The 23,894-nt window shown below is 50.0% G+C and overlaps 1 protein-coding gene across 8 annotated transcripts in view; it reads right to left on the minus strand.

Annotated features, from left to right (window-relative positions):
• Mical2 (microtubule associated monooxygenase, calponin and LIM domain containing 2) overlaps nucleotides 1-22,712 on the minus strand; it is a 138,728-nt gene extending 116,016 nt beyond the window's left edge. For 7 of the 8 annotated variants that reach the window (XM_032892888.1, XM_032892887.1, XM_032892886.1 and 4 more), the window contains exons 1-2: nucleotides 22,552-22,712; nucleotides 13,370-13,447 (exon numbers count right to left, since the gene is read on the minus strand). The gene's annotated coding sequence lies outside the window, so the exon portion shown is untranslated. The remainder of the gene's footprint in view (nucleotides 1-13,369; nucleotides 13,448-22,551) is intronic. The other variant, XM_032892882.1, reaches the window with a different exon arrangement.
• Between the last annotated feature and the right edge of the window lie 1,182 nt (nucleotides 22,713-23,894).

Raw genomic sequence — 23,894 nt, forward strand, 5'->3', positions numbered from 1 at the left:
ACATCAGACATGGCCACAAACGAGGGAATGTAATACAACCGTTTTTCATGTGGAGTATTGTGTGACAGAACTTCAGGGATCATAAGCCCTAAATGAACTCAGGGTTCAGATCCTTGAGTCAATGAGTATGTACTACCCAGCTTCCCTGGAGCTGTGTTCTGCTCAGACAGGAAGGTTGCATGGTGGTTTCTCGAACAAAAGTCTTCCTCAGCCAGTAGGTGAGAGCCAAGTACAGACAGCATACTGGTATGTCTAAGGAGCCCACAAAGCACCATGGGAAGACAGGAGTTTTACCAGCCCCTCCTGGGAGGCAAAGAAAGCTTCGTAGGGGAACAACATGTCTTGGACACGGTGAACTGCTTCAGAACCATGGGGATGGAGTTAGGGATGGAGAAGGGGTGGAAAATGAGGCAGGACAGTTAGAAGTGGTGTGGGTGGCGAGGGGAAAGACCCACAAGATGGTCAGTCAGGTTTGTCTCCAAGGAGGATCACCCTGGGGCTTCATACCATCTTTACACTAAGTTTGCTTTAGTCTACTGAGAAAGTGCCAGAACTTCTAAGTGCCAGAATGACAGCAAGTCCAACTGGTATAACACTTAGCAGGTCGCCAATGTACAATCTGCCCCCTTGAACAAGGGGGAAAGGTCCCCAGAGGATAAACCAGCGAGAAAGCCACAGAAGCAAGCCAGCTGAGCACGGCTGTTTCCTAACCAAATGATCACATTGGCTTCCGGTGACCACCCACAAGATTTGGTTACATTCTAATTGTTGCTGTGGAAATGTTTCCACACCTGCTTGGAAGAAAGAGCTCAGAGTCATAAAATATTTCTAGTGATTTATTTTCACATTCAAAGAAAATCAAAATGTCTCAGAGACTTTAAGAGGATGAAACAGACACAGATGTGAAATCTGAGATCTACCAGGGATCTGTCCATGCTTTGGAGAAGCAAAGGACCTGCTACCCTTCCCTCATGCATGGATATTCTTTCTAGTGCATAAAAGGCATGTTTAGAATATGAGGAGGAAGGATCCCCTGTCTAGTTGCTCACACCACTCATGAGAGGAAATTCACTATTTGAGTGCTGGCCACATACAGAGTCAGCAACACCAGGGCCAGACACGCTTTATCCTAGCAGCTCCACACAGACTAGAGGCTGAGGCCTCAAAGCTTGGGTAGCACCTGTCTTGGCCCTGTTATAACATGGTAGGCCTCAAGCCCAGGCTGACATGCTTAACATTTAGGGTCCTTCCAACCAAGCTGGGGTACCTTGAACATGAAAGCCTGATGCAGCTCTGAGGCTGGCAAGTTCTGAGAGCAGTCACCTGATTAGGAGTCAACACCCACCCATCATCATCCCCATTGCCATGCCCAGAGCCCTCAGGGCCCGTGCCAATTGACGAACAGGCTAGCCTGCCTTGGCTACATTCTATCAGCCTGAGCTGTAGGCTTGGTACTAATGCCTCACTGGAGAAGTCAGAGCAGGCAGGGGCCTCAACACATCTAGCCTGCTTCTCAAGGGAAGCTTCCAGGAACAGTAGGTAGGAGTGTTAGACATCTTGAATTTGGAAGTCTACTGTCAGCTTAACCAGAGTTTCAGAAGCCTGGTATCACATCCTGCTCCCTAGAGCTCACAAGATATACCAAGAACAGCAGGGACATAAGGGGCTCTTTGAAGGTCTGCTTGGGTTACCTACACAGCGGCAGGGAGATGAACATGGCTGGGTCAGAACAACATTAGTCAGATTCCCAGAGGCCTCTGCACACTGTTATCTAGCCACTCAAAAGACCAACCAGTCTACATTCTGACCAACAGCCAAACATGTTCTACATATCATACCTGACCAGACGGTCTCAGACTCCACTGCTACCAGGGGCCTAGGTTTCTCTATCTATACAATAAAGAGCTTAACATAACCAGTGATTCCCTTTCCAACTGGAAATGCCTCACTGGCTTTAGAGACACAGATGACTGTTAATAGACTAGTCATGGAATTACCTGTGGAACAGGCTTTGCTCTGGCTGGTTACTATGTTCTGCATTGGCAAATCCTCCCACCTACCCTGGAAAGAGCTAGAACTCTGTCATGTGTTTGAACCAAAGTTCCAACTAGCACCAACCACAGTAATCCTAGGATCCATGGTGGAGCACCCTAAGCCCAGGCCCATACTCGTTCCTTGACAAAGCTTCCCTTTGTGATCAGTCAGAATGAAGAAATGCCATCTCCCAGGAACTTGACATCATGCCAGGTAAAATCTAAGAAGCAGGAGGCTTCTGGTTCCCTGTGGACCTGATTTGGTGGTACATGTGTCCTTGTGGAACCCAAGAGCTTGAGAAGCCCAAGGGAAAGGAACTCTATGGTCTTCCTCTCTGATGCCCTCCACATGTAGCTGCATAGAATCAGGGTCTTCCCTGAGGACTCTGTGAACTTAGATGAGGCCTGGAATGCTCCAGGCACTCAGGAACAACTTGTTGAATAAAGGCTGGGGGTGTGGCTCAAGAGGGGAGTTGTTTGCTTGGCACATGCAAGGTAGCATTAAAAAAAGGGGGTGAGGAGTGTGTGAATTTAGAGCGTGGATGTACGGGAACATGGCTGGCTCAGGAGCCGCTTGGTGTGAGTTTAGTTAGAGACAACAAGGCAGGTTCAAGGCAAGCATGCAAAGACTGAAGATTCCACACCCCAGCCTGCTGGGCAGAGGACAAAGGCTTGGCTTTTGAGCCAACTGTGGGATTTACCTCAGGCAGCCAGAGCTTCCAACTGAGCAAGAGAAATGCCTTCATTTAACGTTTTCCCAGTCAACATCTGCGGCTCTACAGTAGTATGGCTTCTTTACTTTTACATAGTTAGTGGTTCCTGGGAAAGCAGTCTCTGAGCTTCTGAGCTAAACTGATGCTAGGGGCTGAGAATGCACCTCAGTTGGAGTGTGCTTCCCTGCTACCTGACCCCAAGCCCTGCACCACACAGAACCAGGAGTAATGGGGTGTGCCTGTAATCCCAGCACTTGGGAAGTAGAGGAAGGAGCCTCGAAAGTTCAAGGTCATCTTCAGCCACATAGTCACCTTGAGGCCAGGCTAGGATCCATGAGCCTTTGTCTCAAAAAATTTTTTTAATTTATAATTAACTTAATTCTAATACCCATTCCATAAAGACAGTCTGAAGGTTAAGTGAGATAATGTGGTAAAGCCCAACACTAGTTCTCAGCACGTGATTGGAGAAGGCATAGCCTCCTTAGAGTGGGTGGCAAGGGACACACCTGGAGCCCTCTGCCTGACAATCCTTCTAGAAGAGGAGGAGGCATTCTTGGGCAAACTACTTAACCTTTATGCCTCAGTCTCATGGCCCGTGAAAGCTGGCCAACACTACAGAATAAAAGAGTTACATGAGAGTTACCTTAGAATAGCAACTGCCACTAAGCAGGAGGTAAGACTGACTTGGTGTTCTTCCTTATCTTCCCATAACAGACTTCACCCATCTCCCATCCCTCAGCCCAAGATGCAGGCTGGGTACATATGCAGTCTTCTCTGAAAAGCCCGAGCGAGGGAGGTCTGGTTCTCCCTAGGTCAAGTCACCCCTTAGGCTGGGTGGGTTAACCTGAGAGCTGCCTGCAGGTAGGGGGCCTCTAGAAAGGGGACAATGGCTCATGAAGGCTGTCAGTCAGCTATTCTCCTCCTGGGGCCAGATCCTTCAGAGCCTCTTCTGGTATCTTCCACCATACTCCCTCTTTATGTAAGTGCCTGTTCCTTAAACAGAGAATCCTGACAAACAACATCCCTGAACAGATGGCTGCTTCATCACTACCGGATCTGCCCAGGAAGGAGAGCTAGCTGTCCAAGCACAGCAAGACCCAGGCAGCCGGGGCAAAGCAAACAAAGGCAGCAAGTGTCTGTACGCAGCAGAGAGGTGAGCACTGCAAGCCCCTGGATTAGTACCCTCAGGATATAAGAAGCTGCTAGAACAAGACCAAACAGCCTGGTTCCCACAGACCCTGGCAACAACCCAGCCTCAGATTTTGCCATAAGCATTTGGAAAGTAGGAGAGAAAGACAGAAGGAAACTAGAGGTGATTTTCACTGAATTTAAAGTGGTACCCCACCCTTCAAAATTAAAATAGCTATTCAATATAGACCTTTGGAGGAGGAAGAAAGAGGAGAAAAGGGGAGGAAGGGAAGAAAAACTACTGCCTTGGAAAGCTTGCCTGATTTATAGGACCTTACCCAGCCTGCACTGTTGTCTGGAGAGTCACTTGATCATTTAGCCCTATTTCCAGATGAAAGGACTGAGGCTTACATTGATCAACAGCCAAACTCACCAACCTCAGGGCTCCTGCCTCTGCCTCCCCAGGTCTTGTTTTCATTCTAATGCCCCTGCCTGGGGTCTCCTCTCACAGATCATTTCTGCTGACACTAATTCCTGAGCTCAGAATGGCTGGAGGACACAGTGGTCCTGCTGTGTTCTTTCTTCCCTGACCAGCTGGCACAGGAAGTGGCACCCCTCCAGAGGAAGTGACTGACTGAAGGCCCAGAAGAGGTAGCTTCAGCTACCCAGGTGTGCTTCAGGGCAAGGCGCCTTCTCTCCACCGAAGAATTTTTAATCTCGGAAGCTGATGAGATAGTTCAGTGGCTTTAGTGTTTGCCACCAAACCACGAGGACCCATGAGTTTGACCCCAGCACCCACATGCAAATCAGACATAGTGCCATGGACTTGTAATCCAGTATTGTGGGAACAGAGACAGGCAGATCCTGGGGTTCGCTGGACAATGAACCTCACTTACTTGGCAAGCCCCAGGCCAGTGAGAGATCATATCTCAAAACACAAGATGGATGGCTCTTGAGGAATGACCCCAAGACTTTTACACAAGCATTCATGCATACATGAGTGCGTGAGTGCGTGCACATGCGCGCGCACACACACCCCTGAACATTCACAGAAAGATTTTAATCTCCAAGAGCTCTATGTAAGTCTCGGGGGACTACATGATGAAGCACACCTGTGAGAATCCCATGGGGAGTTGGGCGTTTGTTTTTGTTCTTCGTTATCTGTCCCAGGAGAGTCTGACTTACCAGGTAGAGAGACTGCAGTGCCTGGCATGTGGAATTGAGCTCAAGAGAGTTATCTTTGCTTGGTCTCACTGTTTCATTACCTTCCAGGCCAGCACCCAAACATAATCTACTTTTCTATTTTTAGATAGACTGACCCAAGCCTTCTAGTGGTCTCTTAACTCTCCCCAGGAAAGGAAGTTCTACCTTCAGGTGAGTTTTTAAAGTTGCCAAGAATAATAAGATATCTAGATTAACAGCAAAAACAAAGACCAAGTCACACTAGCCCCTCTCCTGCAGCTTTAGCCTCCTGGACAAGCATGCTAGCTGCCAGCCTCCCAGTTCTCAGAAAGCCTAGCACCCTAGTGTACAGGGGTAACCCAGACAACCAGTTGGGGAGGGCCAGTCCAGACATAAACATTGCCTGGCACAAAAGGGGACAAAGCCAGAGGCAGAGGTGGGAGCGTCCAACATTTGCGGACGAATGAAATTGAAAGCTACTGTCTGGAATGATGTGAAATTCTCCTGACATAGCAATTGGTAAGAGGCAAGCAGTGGGCGGGGTCTACCCTGTGAGCCAGGCTTGGGGGTCACCAAAGCCCCAGAGGATATGCACAGCTTACAACCTGCCTGACAGCCAGAAAGGGTGTTAGCTACCCCATGACAAGGATCCCCCAGGTAAGTATTCCATCCTTTTCCTTATTTCTCTCTGCCACTCAAACAATCAAAGAAACTGGCTTCTCTTTCCTCATGGCCTGACTTGGTTCACTCCTGCTGGCTGGTGAGCACTGGTGACGGGGTCATAGCACTGTCTGGTATTGGAGGAGGAAGTAGGGAGGCCAAGCTGGGGCTGAGGCTCAGGAAGAAGAGGGAGCAGGAGGAAGGTGCCCTATAGTGAGGCCATAAGGGACATCGGCTCTGAGTCAAGTGGTGCCCTTTGCAGGGGGATGGTGTCTATAAGGCTGGAGTGAGAGCTAACTCTTGGCAGCTCTTCTCCCCGCTGTGACTAGATTTCCTGACAGAGGCAACGGAAGGAGGGAACGATTTATTTTGGCTCACAGTTTGAAGAAACTAGTCCATCATGGCGGGGAAAGCATGGCAGCTGGGAGTCCATCAGTGGTGGCAGGATGTTGATTTATAGCTTATTACATCTTGGCAGATCAAGAAGCAGAAGTAGGTTTGGCCTAGACCCCTCAGTCACAGTCCCTACTGCCTACAAGGTCTGCCAGCTAGACCTCCTGTCCAAAAGGTTGTCCATCTGGGTACCCAAGTGTTCAAACATAGAGCCCTGTGGGAGACAGCTCATAAGCAAACAGCAACAATATAACACGCTAAGATAAAAGCTGCCATATGTCAGCCCTTTCCAGCAAGGCTGGAACTGGACAGAGAGCACTGTTCGCAAATCATTCCATCCAATGCTTCCAACATGTGAGCCCGCACCATATGCTCTCTCCACATGAGGACAGAGAGACCAAGAAAACTAAAGCATCTATACTAAGTCACATACCTTAGAAGGGGGAGAACATGAGCCCTGGGTCAGGCACACTCCACTAGAGTCCCAGCCTCTGCCTGACAACCTGGGATATGGCAAAGGCTCAAAACATAACCCTGGGAAATGCTCTACTCCAGAAGCTGCTGAGTTCTGAACCTGGGACTGCTGGCTCCCACCATGGAGGCCAGATGGAGAATGGGTAGAAAGGAGAGTAAAGAGTCTCTCTGAAGTAGGCAATGCTGGAGCCAAGCCTGGGAGGAGGAGGAGGATGGGAAAGGGAAGTATTGCAGAGCCAAGGCAAAAAGCTGAAACAGGGGCACTGCAAGTAGTGGGGCTGTGAATGTTAGTAAGGCAGGCGAGCATGGAGGTTAGGAAGTAGGGTGTTCACCTCGGGGTGGAAAGCATCTGAGCTTCTCCTCTGGGAACAATTCTAGTGGGATCTCTGTCACCTAGAGACTGGAGGCCCCTCATGACCTGTTCTTTAGTAAATTATGGAGTGTGTTCAGAAGCACGTGCACTTCAAACCCAGCAGCTTCTTCTCCCATGGCAAGATGAAAACTCTGTAGCAGGGGTGTTTGAGCTTCCAGTCTGCACTGCTCTGCTGACCTGCCAGGCGTGGGCTCAAGCCCAAGCCGAGAATCTAAAAGATTGCCGCATGTATGGAAGGAGCGTCTAAGCCCCAGTGTTCAAGGCTGCTAGGGAGAAGGGAGAGAGGCAGGCTCAAGGGAAGCTGGAGGCTTGGAGTCCTCCCAGTCAGGGGTGGAGGGTGCTCTTCTTGCTGCAAGCGTTTCTTCAGGACCCTTCCATCGAGTGAACTTTCCTGCTGAGGGTCCGTGGGCCACAGCACCATTTTAAAGGCTGGCTTAGCCACATTTTTTACAACAACGTAATTACCTATTTTTCCCCAAGAAGGAAACATCCCCATTGTCTCTGCTTCAGTCCCCAGCATCCTCTGGGCATCACACTCCCACTGCCCTCCTCTTCTTCCTTCTCTTCTTTCTCCTCCTCCTCCTCCTCTTCCTCCTCGGTGAAGCCTAGGCCCCTTCCTGCCCCCTCCTTCTCCAACTGCAAGGTTCCCCAAAACTATCTCTAAGCCCCACTGTCTCTACTCCTCACTGGGCCCTAAGTGCCTAGTTCCAGCCCCGACCTCAGAGCACAGAAGGGAAATAGGGCAGCCAATGATCAGTTTAGGCCAAGCTTTTAGTGTGTGCTTGGTCTGAGAATGACAGGGCCAGAGAGCAAAGGGTGGGAAGCAAAACTCAAGACTTCATTAAGGCATGCAGGTAGTCTACCCCCCTCCCCACCTTCCCTAGGAAAGGGCTATGATATGATTCATCGGGTGTGGCCAATCTGAAATGATGTCCCAAGGCCTCCTGGGATGAGTAGGGACATCCTAGTCACTTCTTTTCACCTTAAGTGTTTGGGAAAATTGAATTTAGATATAGCCCAGACTGGTCTTTAAGTTACTGTAATTCTCCTGCCTCAGCCTCTTGCATGGCTCATGTACTTTAATAACAGTTGTTATTAGTTTTTTGTTTGTTTGTTTGTTTTTGAGACAGCCTATATAACCCAGGCTGACCCAGAATTCACTGTGTAGCTCATGTGGCTTTGAATACACAACAATATTACCTCAGCCTCCCAGGTGCTGGTGTTACAGGTGTTCACAACACCCAACTTCTTCTTGGTACCCTTCTGCTTGTAGACACTCATGGGTCCTCACTGCCTAGAGCCAGACCCCAGTATGTTAAGGGGCTGTTATGAGTCTGTTGTACGACTCATCCTTTTGTACTGACTTTTGTTGTTTCTCTCCTTGGAGCTGTGAGATGGGGTACTGCTTTGTCCTGCTATTTTTTTTTCCTTTGTTGTAAACTCAGAGCTTAGAGCAGTGGCTGTCTTGTTTTAGAAGAATAGAGCCATCTTGTAAATACGGGTAGAATGACTGAACAGACTTTAGAATGTCCTGAGAGGGCTGGGCATGTAGCTCAGGTGGTAAAAGAAATGCTTGTCTAGCTTGCATGAAGCCCTGGGTTTGATCCTGAGCAAACGTATAAAGGCAGGTACAGCGGTGTGTGCCTGTAATCCTAGTACTCAGAAGGCAGAGGCATGAAGATCAGGAGCTCAAGGTTATCCTTGACTACATAGCAAAGTTCAAGGCCAGCTGAAACACATGCAACTTGTCTAAAACAAAACAGAATGAAAATGTCAAATCCCAGAGGAGTGATGGTAAAGTGTAGCTAGCGAGCCTCCTGCCCTCCTGCTCCCCAGCACTATGGAGTGGCCGAGGTTGGAATAGGTGGACGCTAAACTATGTCTGGCTTGTCTTACTGGGCCCCAGAGGTCTCTGGGTATCCCGCCCTGTCTTAAGTAGAAGATCCTCCACATATATCCAAAGTCACTCACCCACTCAGAGGCTCTGCTTATCCCACCATCCCACTGGCTCTTTCCCCATCCTCCAGCATGCACAGAGGGAGAGATGCTCTCTGCTTCCTTCCTCCCACTTGCCATCTGCATTCCGCCTACCCCTCAAGATCCACATCAAACACCACTGCCGCCTTCTCCTCTCCTAGGGAACTTTCCAGGTCTTCCCAGCCCAGAGAAAACATTCCTGGCACCAAGGCCTTCCCCCTGTCATCTGGACTAGTCATGAACTTCCTGGTGACTGAGCTGAGGTTTCTTAAATCCCCTGCTGCCACGCACTTATTTACACACACGTGTGTCTTGTTTTCCTGGCACTGTAGACCTTCTGGGAAGAGTTGCCAAGCCTGGTGGATTCCAATGTCCTCATAGCACGAGGAACAGGCACATAGTAGGTACTCCATAAATGTTTCTCAATTCACTTCCCAATGTAAACAAGCCATCTTCTCATCAGCCTGTCCCTGGCCTGGCCTCTCCCCACACCCTGCACCTCTCCTCCCAGCCTAGCTGCTGCTTGCTTATCTGCATAGGCAGCTGTGGACCTGTGTCTTCAAAGGCTCCTGGATAGGACCCACCTAGATGGTTTGCAAAGCACCACGGGTCTGGAAAAGTTAAGTGTCTGGTTCTTTCTGGCAAACCAGGGGTTCCGAATGCTGATTCCTTCAGAAACAGGAGTCTAACAGAGGAACCACCAGGATGGAAGTGGGGTGACGCACATCTGAAACCAAAACTGGGGCCTCGGCTTGCTGAGTACCAGTTCTCAGCCAACCCACATCACAAGGACTGGCAGAACCTCCAGTGACTTTTCCTTTTTCAGACAGGATCTCACATTATAGCCCAGACTGGGCTGGAACTCACGCCATAACACAAGCTAGATTTGAACTCCCAGGGATCCTCCTACCACACCCTACCCCCACCCTGCTCCCCCAGTGCTGGGATTACAAGTGAGAGCCACCAAAACCTGTTTTCCAGTTACTTCTGCTCTTCAGAGAGATGAGAGTCAGGTGGGATGGAGGAAGTCATGTCTTAAAGATGTTGTGTGGGGCCTGGGCTGGACACTGGGATTCAGAATGATCGTCCTGCCGGCCTCTGCAAGGGCAGAAGGCTGGAGCAACCGCTGTGCACCTGAGCAGCTGAGGCCAGGTGAGCAGGAGTCAACAAAAGCCTGACTCAGATTTATAAGCTCACTCTTTCCACATAGCCTCATAAACTCTAATTAGCCAATCGTACTCCCAGATTACCTGACACTTTGGGAAGGAGAGAAAATATACTCACCAAATTCTCAAGTCCAAAACCCCTCAAAGACATTTTCCCTTCTCTTGGTCCTCGGCTCATGTACCAATCGAAGAGGTAAACTGCTTTGAGCTGCCCCCTGACATTTGCAAGCTGAAATTACCATTCCCTTAGGTAACTGACAGCTGACTCCACACTGCTGGGGCCACTTTAGCCTTACACAAGATGGATTTGCACTAGGGCAGAAGGAGAACTTATCTTCACGAGGAAAGACTTTGGGGCACAGAGTTCACATGTGACAGGACTGAGGCAAAAAGCTGCCTCAGGTAGAAGCCTCAAGCCAACTGCTGCCATGGAAGCAGCTGGCAGAGAAAGCTGGCAGTCCTGAGAGGTGAGTGAACCCCAGTGGCCATTGACCAGGGCTACCTAGCCTCTCTGAGACCTTCATCTTCCAAAGAGGGGGGCAACTTCCATGGTATCAGGACTGGTCTATTTCCCTAGTTCTCACAGCAACAGCAGAGCCAGTGATGACCAGGACACCGGATGTATGGAGGAAAAACAACCACTTCCTGTGAAATTTGTGCACCAGAGAAGGGAAGTTGGTATATGAGATGTGAGGAAAACAGACCTTCCTAACAGCTCGGCGAGAAAAGGCTCCAGGACCTAGACTGAGGAGGCAAGTGACTCATAAGTCTCAGAGATGTGAGTCCAGCCTCCAGACTGAGAAGTGGGAGAGAGACAAAGAAGGCAGACACATGAACCTACCCTGAGGTGACACGGGGCACTTAGACCACATGGGCTTGGTTTGGTTTTATGTGTTTTTCTTATCGTTAGTTATTGTTTTCAGTTCCTCAGTGTAGGGGCTGTGTGCATGCGAGGGTAACACTTTAACACTGATTGGTATCTGCAGCCCCATTTTGTTTTTAAAGGATGTCTGAACTTTGTAATGACTTCAAGTCCTCCAGGCCAGAAAACCTCTAGCCTAGAGCACTGCACACACATCCTCAGAAGAGGTGCCTAGTGGCCTAGTGGCCTTTGTATCTGAGAGGCAGCCCAGACCTGAAGGTTGTTCTGTAGTCCCATGGGATTTGGGTTCATGCGATGTCAAAGCACAGGGAGAGCTGCAAGAGTCAGATCTCTCTGGCTACCTAGGTACCTTGTTATAGGTTGGCAAAGGATGGAGCCAACAGGGCATTTGAATCCATGTTCTCAAAGCAAGCTGGCTTAAGTGTGAGGTCCCCTTAAGGATGCTCTGTAGTACCACACCAGAGGGCTCTCTGATAACCCTTCATGGAGGTGACCTGGGAGATGCTGTGACCATGGCGTGTAAAGCTGAAATGAGCAAGGCTGCCAGCATTTAAGGCAGTACATGCTTGCATCCCAACACTCGGGACTGCTGGTTCAAAACACCCTGTGCTGCATATTGGGACCCTGTCTCAAGAAAAACAAGACCAAGTCCTAATTTAACCAGAATGGGTAACAGTGAAAGGGCCCATGGGGTAAAGGCATCTGCTACTAAGCCTGACAACCTGAGTTCAATCCCTGGGACCTACATGGTAGAGAGAGGACCAACGCTTGCAGGTTGCCCTCTGATCTACATATGTGCTCTATGGTAGGCGCTCCTACCTCCGTTCTACACACAGATAAGTAAATAAAAACGTAATCTAAAAAATTAACCAACACAATTATTCAATTCACAGTCAAGGCAATCTTTCAAACCTGAGAGAGACAATTACCCAACTGAGAGCGTTTTCAGGTGATTCCAGGCTGTGTCAAGTTGAGTTAATTCTGACTACAGCAGGGCCAAATGAGATTCTGAAGAGCTAGACCATGAGTGTGGAAAAGGTTCAGCAATGCCGTAACCATTTTTATTCTCTATTTGTGTGCGCGCAAGAAGAATCTGAAATAAGCGAACTATGGTGGTACACGCCTCGGCATGCAGGAGGCTGGGGTGGGAGGATCGAGGCCAGCCTGGTGTGCATAGTGAATGAGTTTGAGGCATTCGTACTGCAGAGAGTTTGAGTTCCATGCCAGCCTGGAACGCAATGAGATCTTAACCCTCAAAGAGTACAGAATGAGATTCTTACTCTCAAAAAAAAAAAAACCTAAACAAGCAAAATTCAGGAGTAATATAAAGACATTTGTCTAATGCCCATTAGAGTAATATTTAAGTGTCAGCAGATAAAGGAATGAATAAAGTCCCCAGTGACATTGGGACTCTCCTCACCCTACAGCTCTGAGTCCAGTGGTGTCACCAAGAAGGCAAGCTTCCCATAGCTCTTTATCGTCTATGGTAGTGCCAACTGAAACACTCTTTAAAGGGCCACTGCTTAATGGCAAAAGTCACTTACGGAACAATCCAAATGGAAGGTTTGAAGGCAAGAGAAACTCTAATCCCATCTGTGCTTCAAGATTTCTTGGGCCAATCAAGAGCGGGCAGAAGGATGGCCTGACTTGTGCATTGGGTACTGCTGAGCCCATTGCCCTGTTTAATCCTCACTCGCATTCTGTGAGGGCAATGGTGTCACTAAACCTAACTGAAAATCCAATTCTACCTGTGACAGCCTGCCTCTGGTAGACGGTGCATCAGAGGTCTCGAATGGCAGATCAGATGTCCTGAGTGATGGATGAGCCAACCTGGCTCCTGCCGGGACAACCGAGGCTAAGGAAGGAGGAGGGACTGGGGAGAAGAAGGGAAGAAGGTGGAGGATGGGAGTGAAATGGTGAGGAAGGAGAGGGGGTAGGCAGAGGAAGGAAGGAGGAAGTGAAGACAGTATTCAGCCCCCTCAAAAGAGCCAATAAGTATTCAATTCTTTCCACATACAGCTGGCAGGCACAATTTATTCCGTGACATAAACCCAAGGTGTCCCCAAGACATATATGAGAGACAGGTGCCAGCAGTCCTGCTCAAATGTCCAAGCTGTAAACACAGGAGTTACCATGCTGCCCGCCCACCAAGCTGGTGGAGATTGGGGTCAGCCTTCCCCTCCTTGCCAGGCCAAGATGGCAGGAAAGGAGACTCTGGTGCTGTGAGGCCGGGAAAGCAGGAGAATAGGCAGCATTTCAGACAAGATGCTGGGCTCTGCGAGCTTCTGAGCCCTACAGAAACGACTCTTTCTGTAGAGAAGGCTGCTCCTTTGGAAGAGGGTGTCCCTCAGCCTCCAGTCCACCCCAGCTTCGCTGCTTTGACTTACCACAGGCAAGCAGGAGCCTCCTGGTCTGTTTCTGGGGTCAGGTCCCTCTATGTCCACATTTCCTCTCCTAAAAATGGCCTGGAAGAAGGGAAGGAAGGGTGTAAGGGAGCAGGTCTTTTGTTGTTTGTTTGTTTCCCTACAGAATACAAGCTGCAGGAAAAGATGGGTGGACCACATTCTGCAACCCTAGCCAGGGGGTTTCATAATGGGTCACTGTACTTGGAAAGATGGGATTGCATGCACAGACCCTGTAACCACAAAGAACAGTAAGAGACAAAAGCCAGGGCACTGAGGAACCCTGTCTTGGGGCCTTGCTCTAATTGCTCTACTCCATTTTTAGGGCACCCCTCCATGTTGACAAAGGGTAGCCATTTAGTTAGCACTAAGTCCTTGGTGAGAGGCCCAAGCTTCCTAAATTTACCTGGTCCAAGGCTTAGGTGCCCAGTCTCCTCTGGTGGCCTCCTCCTGCCTGTTGGGTTTGCTTACACCCTACACATGCCACCTGTCCACACGCCTGTGTGCTCTTGCCTCTCCTCATTTCTGTTGAGGACATCCTAGTCATCCTCTGAGGTGCTTTGTGACTAACAAGCTGGCCCTACCCCTTCCTCCTCCAAGAAGTTCCCTGGTTGGCCCCCACTTTGTGCATTCCATACCCAATCCCAGTGTGCAGGCAGCAGCAAGAAGGCTGGTCCTGCATACCTCACTCCAGGCAGAAGAGCAACCAGATCTGGGCCCCAGCACAACAGCTGCACGCTGTGCTGGGCACTAAGAAGCCTGAGCCCCCAGCTGTTGGTAGCCACCCCAGCACCTATTTATAGTCTCCCTCTGTGACTCCCAACTGGCTCGTGTCGGTGTAGTCTCTCAAGGTTCAGCCAATAGCCAACTGGAGACAAACAAATCCCCATGGACAATTGCCCTTCTCGGTTAAAATCCGGGTTTGTGAGCTGGGTATAGTCAGTTGTATATACCTTTAATCCCAGCACTTGGGATGCAGAGGAAGTCGGATCTCTGTGAGTTCAAGGTCATCCTGTTCTATATAGTGAGTCCCAGGATAGCCAAGCCTACATATGAGACCCTGTCTCAAACAAACAAAAACAAAAACAAACACAGAATAAAATCTGGTTTTGTATCACAGACCAAGAAAACAAAGGTAGAAATTCTGTCCCCAAGGCTCTGGAAATGTGTTCTGGTATAAAACGATCTCAAGGCCAAGACTATCCTTAAAAAGACTTTCCTTAATGAAGGCTGGGGCTTGGGTGAATGCCTGAAATTTCAGCAGTCAGAAGGCTGAGGCAAGGAACTGCAAGCTAAGGCCCATCTCTGCTACATGATAAGGTCCCCCTCAAAAAAGTAAAAATAAAAAAATAATAACAGATCGTCTGAGCCTCTCATTCTAAGCACGTAAACTAAAGGCAGAGTGAGGACTTCATAACCAAGACATCATAGGGCCCTTCCAACTTGACATCCCACGGGCTTTGTGACTCATGCTCTCTCTCTTCTTCCTCCAGCAGAGAGGTCAGAATCTCTAAAGCCACCCCAGCTGCCCTTCCCTGAGCACCTCAAGCCTTACTGGGGTCCAAAGGGAAAGATAAAAATCCTGAGCTGCCAGCTAATCTCAAAGCAGCCCGAGACTGCTTGCTCAGTCCTGCAGGTGGCAAGAGGGGGCGTGAGGGAGGGCTGCTGTTGCTATGGATACCAAAAATGCTCCTCTCATTCATACCATCTGTCGGAGCCAGGAGAGAAGACAAACTGTTGGTTGCCCTCACTCCCCTAGCCTACCTTTCTAACGGATTACAACTGGATGCTAAATTTAAATGCCGCTCTGAAATCGGGACATATAAGGCCTCTCTGCCTGCATCTGAAGAGTTTCACAGTGGGTAGAGCTGGAGAGCAATGAGGAACTAGACTTGGAGGCAATCTAAGCTGTATTGTACAGCCACCACAATTAGAGATCTGAAAAAAAAAGAGCTGTTCCTCTCTGGCTGAAGATGAAGTTTCAGCAATAAACAGACATCTGCTAGGAGCTCTAGGAGAGAGGCAGCATAAACACCCCAGGGAGCAACCATAAACAGGGAGCCTTCTCCAGGAAGCTACTGCTCGCCAGGGAAGAAGGGACGGAAGTGAGGAGGAGGTTGTGGAGAGTGAAGGGCAGAGGATGAGGTGCGGAGAGGCTGGGTGGGATGGAGGGGTGCCACAGGAGCAGGAGGCAGACAGACGGAAGGAGCTCTCGGTGTGGCGGAAAATGAAGAAGTAGCTGACTTTTACAGACACCTAGAGGGGGCTTCTGGAGGGACTCATTCATGATGTTCATTGTGGAAATTGACCATTGAAACGAGAGAGGTGTTGGAAGGCAGGCCTGTGCAGGGGGCTTTGTAAATATTTTAATTTCATCTATCAGTCTCGAGATCAAGTTAAAATCTCAAGATGACCCTTCTTTAAAGGCTTAGATGGGGTTAATGAACTTCACAAGGCCACATGGCTAGGATTCGAACCCGTGGTGTCTTAGCATGCTTGGTTTGTCTGTTTGCTCGTTTTTGCCTCTGTCATCTGCATGGAGAACTTGTTCCTGATGCTTATCCTCAGTGCCTACATGTCCCAAACCCCCAACGAGGATTCTGACAAGAAGCAGCGCTGAAATACATGGAGAAGGCTATCGCTGAGTTTTGGATAATTCATGACTGAGTCTCCGAGATCCTGTGGACCCTCTGGTCCATTCTGGCCACTTCCTAGAAGGAAAAGCAAGGCAGGTAGCAGAGGAATGTGCCCAGTATGTCCGCAGGCGGCTTGGAACAGCAACCACCATTGTGAGAAGAGAGCCCAAGGATGAAGGCTGAGGGAAGAAACATGGCTTGGGTTTTCACCGGTTCCTTTTGTATGGAGTGAGTGTTTTATGGTGCATTGCATCGACGTGTGCATGTGGTGTAGTTCTATATGTCTGTATGTTTGTGATGGGGAATGCCACACATCCTTGTGTGTGGAGGTGAGAACCATGCATCTACACATGTGTGTTGGGGCAAGTACCGTGCCCCCTTCTCAGTCTCTCAGTGTGTGTGTGTGTGTGTGTGTGTGTGTGTGTGTGTGTGTGTGTGTGTGTGTGTGTGTAGGGAGAGTACAGTGAATCCATGTGCATGTGTTAGAGTGATACATGCACGCGTGCCCCTCCATGCTGTTTACCTTCTCCCTTGGCTGTCAGACCCCCACTTCCTTCAGGAAGAAACTCTTGCCTGTTACCATCTTCGCATCCAAGTATGACAGGTCCAGCTGTTCCTATCCATGGAGCTATCGACCCCATGAATACTCTGCATGGCACCTTAGGATGAGTGGGCACCCAACATAGGAGTCAGCAGCCAGATCCCCACAGACCCAGGTCTACTGTGCCCCAGGAAGCAGCTCTCTCTAGGGACTGAAAGATCTGAGTAACTCTTCTCCATGCGTGTCATCCTCCTCCCCTGCTCCTCGTGTGCCTGGCTCCCAGGGCTCACATGAATAGCCAAGGCCAGCATTTATCTGTGAGCAAAGAAGCTCAGCACTGTGATATGAAGGTGGTGAGTCCAGGACACAGTGTTCTAGACACTCACTCCTGTTTCTGGCATGTGCTGAGCTTCCAGGCTGGGTGTGTCCGAAACTTGGGCCTGAGAATGTTCCACTAACCTGTGGCTCTAGCAGGCAGGGGCCAGCAACAACTGACTAACTAGCTCCTTGCTGTTCAGCTCTTGCAGCCAGCTGAAAGGACATGAGCTCTGGACATACCCTGTTGCCCAGGAAAGGTTCTGCTGTAGAATTTCTATGCCCTGAAAGAAAGGTAGGCAAGCTACGGGAGGAATGCTAGAGCCACGAGTTATCCAGGCAGCCACAGAGAGGTGGAGACCTCGGGAGGAAGGAATACAGTCCTGGGTAGAAACATTAATTCACACAAAGAACATGCTAAGAGACTGGGTTGTGCTCAGTTGGGAATGTGCTTGCCCCTAACAGAAAACTCCTTGAGTGGGAACCCCAGCACTGTATAAAATGGCCACTGTGCTTATCTATAATCCTAGTACTCAGGGATTACATGAAGGTAGGGGAATCACAAACTCAAGTTCATTCACCTATACAAAATAAGTCTGAGGCCAGTCTGGGCTACATAAGACCTTGTCTTTAAAATAAAAACAAGCCTGGAGTGGTAGCAAAGGTCTTTAATCTCACCACTTGGAAGGCACAGGCAGGCAGATGTCTGTGAATGAAGCCATCCTAGTCTATATGGTTTCAGGCCAGACAGAGCTACACAATGAGACCCTATAAAAACAAGACAAAACGAAACCCCTAAAATCACCAACATGACAACCACAGTACTAACCTTGTGGACACAGTGGCCTGCATACTCATTGAGTCAGGGAATCTTTCCCACGATGCCTACAGCAATGCTCAGATATGTACATAGGGACACAGCAAGATAATGGAAGAAAGCAGGCCACTTGGTACTACAAAAGGCTGTGTGTTGTGTACTTGGGGAGGATGATTCTTCAAGATCTGACAGGGAGCATCCCAAATCGGGCTGCAGCAGCAGTTAAAGACCAGAGGGGCCCTGTCACCGTCACTCCAGACAGTTTAATGTCGGTCACCAGCAAACAGAGGATCAATGTCTTAGAAGGGGAGTCGTGTCATCAGGGACCAGGCATGTGCGCTACGCCTGGGGCAGGTGCTAGTGTGGGAGGGGCAGGGTCCCCTAGCATGAGCCGCATAGGTGTTTGTCCTTAAGGATTTGCCCAAGAGGCAGCACAGGCCGTTAGAGCCTGGAGCTCAGGCCTGCCTGCTCTTCTGCCATCTCTGGTGGCTCAGCCTCCAGAGAAACAAAGTGAACCTGCTATACAAACAATACTAGGATCTGAGCAAATTTCAGAATCCCAGTAGCTCTGAAGCACTGTCAATATACATAGCCGTAGACAATACGTGTGAAAAGTTCTCGCTTGCCTACAGGTACTTAAGCTTGCCTACAGGTGCCCACGTAGTTGGGGGGGGGGTCAGGTTTCTAAAGAGAATATAATGTGGATTTCCAATCATGAAAAATTTTTACTATAAGCAATTGAGGGAGACAAGAGCGAAGAGTAATATCACACCCAGGAGTACACACGTACAATCCCAGCTCTCTGGGAGACGGGAGGAACTTAAGTTCAAAGCCTTCCTGGGCAACTTAGTGTGGCCCTCTCTTAAGATTAAAAACATGAGAGGGCAGGGAGTGTGGCTCAGAAGTTGAATGCTTGACTAACATGCATGGGAGGGCTCAGGCTATCGTCTCCGGTATAAAAACCATGCAACCCAAGACTCTAAGAAGTAATCAGAAAGGAAAAATACCAACTCAAATACTGTCACAACCGGAGCATTAGAATGTTGTTACAGTTGCCGGAAAAATGTTTTATATTAGCTGTACACAGTGGTACACATTTGCAGTCCTGCACTTGGGAAGTAGAGGCAGGAGAGTTCAGGATTTTGAGACCATTGTCACTACATACTGAGTTCAAGTCCAGCCTGAGCGACATAAGACCCTTTCTTAGAAAAGATAAAGAAAAAAAAATTAAGGTAACGAAAGGAAAAATTTAAGTCTTCACAGAGAGGTATTGCTCAAAGAAGGGACAGGGTAAGAGTAAGGGGTAGGGGCGGGTGAGCCCTGTTCTCTACCTGGCCCACTGTCAGAGTTACAACTTGGTCTCAATGGAACTAAACTCAAAGCCTGAACAGAATGACCTCAGTAGCTGTCAGCCACGTGTGATGTGCAAGGCCAGCTGCGGCTGAGGGCACACACGTGGCCATCTGGGCTCCACACCACAGACCAGAGTGGCGAGGGCGAGTGTTGTAAATAATTCTCCTATGATTTCAGGATGCTTATGGACTGACGTTCACCACTCTGACAGCCACACGTGCACGAGCGAGCCATCATTCCAAACGCACCAGTCACACGAGCCCCTGACAGTCCCCTCATTCAGAACACACCCTTTGAGTGGCTGCTGTGCCACTGAGCAGATGCTCGCCAAGCCTCTGCTGTGCGTCCGCTGTGTGCAGGCTTTGTTCCTGAGGATTCAGAGAGGGACTGAGGTAGACTCCAGTCTCCAGGGGCTCGCTGTGCTCCCAGGAGAGACAAGCTCTTGAAACAGAGGTTAGTTGCTCATGAAGAGGAGGGGCCTTCTCCAGTTCATAACAGGCAGCAAGGTACTGGTGACCCAACACAGAATGTACATGGGTCCTCACTCCAACAGACAGTTGGAGATGTCACTCCTGACAAGCTGGCCTGTGTGCCTATCTCGATGTGGACAGGTGACACTATATGATACTGCTGTCTCTGTCCTGTGCAGTAATGACCATAGTTTTACAAGGCAATGCTCTTTTTAAGTGACGCATGCTGGGCGGTGTAGAGAAAAATATGACATAAACAATGGCATCAGAAATCAGCTTTAAAATACTCCAGAAAGAAACATTCAAGGGGCCAGCAAGAGGGCTCAGCAGGTAAAGGTGCTTGCTGCCAAGTCCACTGACCTGGGTTCAATCTCAGGGACCCACATACTTGATGGAAAGAACCTTCTCCCCCAAACTGTCCTCTAACCTCTGCACAGGAACTGTGTCACACATGCTTATACATATACACACACATAGAAAAACAAACAAGAATAAATGGAAGTTTAAAACAAAAGAGAACAGAGAGAAAAGTAAAAGAGAAAGCCAAGTTAGCATAGCCCGACATCATTTTAACAACAGGGGAAGCTGGGGAAGGTGCAGGCAGAGCTCATTACACTATCCTAGTTTTCTGAGAAAATTATATTTACATATAATAATTATATGTACATTTATAAATATAACATATTATGTATTTATATTTATATATTTGGTTAGTTGGTTTTTGTTTGTTTTGTTTTGTTTAGGGAGGATAGTTGGAGACAGGGTTTCTCTGTGTAGCCCTGGCTGTCCTGGAACTTGCTCCATAGACCAGACTGGCCTCAAACTCACAGAGATCCTCCTGCCTCTGCCTCCCAAGTGCCGGGATTAAAGGCATACACCACCACTGCCTCATTGGTTTTGTTTTTTGAGACAGTTGTAGCTGACCTAGAGCTCATTATGTATACCAGTTTGGCCTCCAGCTTTCAGCAATCCGCCTGCTTCTGCCTCCTCAAGGCTGGCATTACCACATACCCACACCTAGAAGACGAAATCATCGTGAGACTCTAAAAGTCTGCTGTGGCCAGTAGCAATATCTCTGTGACTCAGTTCTCTCATCCATAAAATGGGTGTGGCACCAACTACTACAGAGGGCTAATGTGGGTAAAAAATGAGCAGTCTCAGGATGTTCTTTCAGGCTCTTTAAAGGACAGGGAGTGTTAGCACTCCACAGAATTGGGTTAGCCATGTTCAACCCAGGCTGGGTTAGCCCAGTCAAGTCCTTGACCAGTAAGGCAGAACCTCTACCAGCCAGCTGTGGAGAGTGAGCAGAGTCAGGCCCACACCTGAAAGGCAAACACACAGAGAGAGGTGTGGACATGGTGGAGAGACCCCTCCCCCATCACAAGATGGAAGGATTGGGGCTGTTCTCTGCAGCTCCTAGGAATGGGGCCGTTCAAACTGTGGGTTTCTGTCACCCAGCAAACAAAAGAAACATATACCAAAGCCTGTCCCACCCCTACTGCAGACAGAACAAGACTGGAGTTCCTGAGGGTCAAAGTTATTGCAATGAATTCAGTTCGAGATTACTGGAAAAGCCAGGACCGCAGAGGTAAAGCCAACGGAGGAGGCTTTCCTCTGAAGCAGCAGCGCAGTCAGTCCCTCTCTACCACAAAGAACACTGCCAGAGCCCCTCCACATTGGACTCCACAGTGAGGAGCAGTTTGCTGTGCATCCTGCTTCCTGCTGTCTGTTCAAGCACCTGGCGCTTTGCAAACTCCTGTGATCCCCAGAATCTCCCAAAAGCCAGGGCCTCAAGACACATGCACACAGAGCTCCTTCCCACAGCCACAGGGCAACTGGTGGGAAGCAGGCTTAGAGCCAGGACTGCTTTCCGGGTCCCTGAAACAGAGAGGACACAACTCAAGCTTTTTGGAGAGTAACCACTGGGATCCAACCTATGCCCTCTTCTCTGTACCCGAAGAAGGCAGCCCTGATCGCCTTTAAAATCCCTGGGACATGAACAGGGGCTATCCTGGTGGCCCACTTGTTAGGTCCACTGCCCCCGCAGAGGTTGCTGGCGCGCAGAGGACACAGGTGCCAGAGAACTCAGGGAGGCAAATGCGGAAGGCCAATTAGCCTCTGGCTTTTTTCTCTCCGGGTCTGTCCATAACGGCTACTGACTTTATCCTCCCACTAAACCATCTAAGACACAGTGGACAGCGAAAGGCCTTGCAAACGAAAGCTCTTTCCGCTTTAGAAACCCAGGCCCAGAATAAACAATGTGGAAGGAGACACGAGAGTACTCTGGTTTCAACACGCCTCTTCCCGGTCCAGTACAAGCCCTTCCCAGCTCTGCCGGTGAGGGTGAGGCTGAGACTGAGGCTGGCCTGGGATAAATTAACCCCGCCCTCTCCGGACAGCTGCAGCAGGCAGAGGCTGCAAGGGAGACCCCCCTCCCCCTCCCAACCTAGAGCCAGCCAGCCAGTGACAGGGCAGGACGCCAGGGTGGGGTGCTCCTGGGCGGGGACCAGCACAGGCTGCCAGGGATCGCAGGGGACAGAGGGGACAGCAGCGCGGGCCCCTCGGAGCGTCACCACCGTCCAAGCAACCAGCCCGTGTTCCAGCCCGCCACTGGCCAGGCCACTGACATTTGGCCCAACTTCCTGTTATCAAGGAGGGAGGAGAAGAAGGGAGGCAGAAAAATATAATAATAAAATAAAGATAAGCAAGGCTCTCTGTTATAGGATGGGAAAGGTACGGGAGCCCAGATCACACGGAGCAAAGTTTGGGGACGTTCCCCTGAACGATGACAGGCGACCCTGCTGCCTAAGGGCGCCTACTCTGCGCTTGTGTGTTAGGTTTTCTGGGGTTAGAATGACAGCTTTGATTGGTGGAGAGCCCACGGCGCGCCCCGCAGGTGGGTCTGAGGTCCCGGACGGAACTGCCGCACCTGACCCTCCCGGGCGTCCAGCAGGGAGCAGAGTCCAGCCCGGAGGGACTGGTACTGTCCCCACCCACTCCTGCGCACCCCGGAGCCCACTCCCACTCGGTCTTACCGAAGGTCTCGCGGGCCTCCGGGCTTCAAGTCAGCGCCTGCCTTGCTTGGCCCCTGTCTGAGGGCGCAGAGATTCGGGACCCCGCGGGCCGCCTGCCGAGCCCGGAGCTAGCGAGGCGGCCCGGCGCAGGCTGAGCCGGCCGGGTGCCTGTGGTTCTGCGAGCTGCGGAGGACCTGATTGGGGCACGCCCCCGCCTAAGGCTCAGCCAATGACAGGGCGTCCGAAGACGAGGCTCCGCCCCAAGCCGAAGACGCACGGCCAATGGTCGTGCAGCGCGGAACCCACCCCAACACCCTCCCAGTTAGACCGGGCTGGGGACGGCTGTCACCACTGCAGCCTCGGACGCACGTGGGCTGAAGCCCTGCCCTAGCCGCTCCCACCCTGGCCACAGGTCGAAGACCCAGCCCTGGGCTGCTGCGAGACGAACACCGGGCCTTGGTGTTCTGGTGTCAAGGGAGAGGGAAAGCTGGGCCTCAAGAAGCTTGGCCTAGGCATCTGGAAAGCCAGCCTCACTGTCCACTTTTGGACTGGAAGGAGCATCGAAGGACTTCTAGGACTGCTTGGTTTTCTTGAGCCCTCCCTTCTTGCTTTTCTACTTGCAGTCTTCCTTGCTTGGGTTCTCTCTTGAACTGACTTTGCTTGTGCCAAAGCTAGAGGAAATGGAGTGGTGACACAGACCAATCACTTTATCTGGGTCCATCCGTCGCATTTTCTCTTTTTTTGGCTGTCGGATGGCTAGCCTCTGTTTCAGATCGCTTTCATGAGTGCCTCTCACAGTTTCAGAGAAAAGTATGAATGAATGGTTCAGGCCTGGAAGTCCTGAGAAATTCATAGGACACCGTGACAGCAGAGACCAGGAAAATAAGATTCAAGTGGGCTGACTCACCCCTGGGGCCCAAAGCTCATCATCCAGCTTGGTCCAATGCAGAGTCCATAAATGTTCTTGGAACTGAGCTGCCTGTGGGGTGGAGCAAACAGGCATGGGTGGCAAAGGCAAACAGTACCGTGACTCCAGGCTGCTAGAATTCCCCAGGGTACCACCCTTTGGAGAGCATGCCCCTTGGCCAAGCAAGTGTGGGCAGCAATTCCTCCACCCCCAAACCTGGGGCCCGTTTTTGGTTTTTGTTTGTTTCTTTTTCTATACTCTTTACTGCTCCGTCTTAGCTCTTGGGGTTTCTCCAAGTTTGTCTCTTAGCATCTTTAGAATTCACTCCACTTCTGCGGATGAGTTTTAGCCCCAGCACTAGACCCTACTCAGCCTGCAAAACTCATCACTGACTCTAAGAGGGGTAGTACTTGGCTCTGGTGGGACTCCAACCATGACACCACCAATGAACACGTTC

The sequence above is a fragment of the Rattus rattus genome, chromosome 2, assembly GCF_011064425.1.
Source record: "Rattus rattus isolate New Zealand chromosome 2, Rrattus_CSIRO_v1, whole genome shotgun sequence".
Taxonomy (NCBI): domain Eukaryota; kingdom Metazoa; phylum Chordata; class Mammalia; order Rodentia; family Muridae; genus Rattus; species Rattus rattus.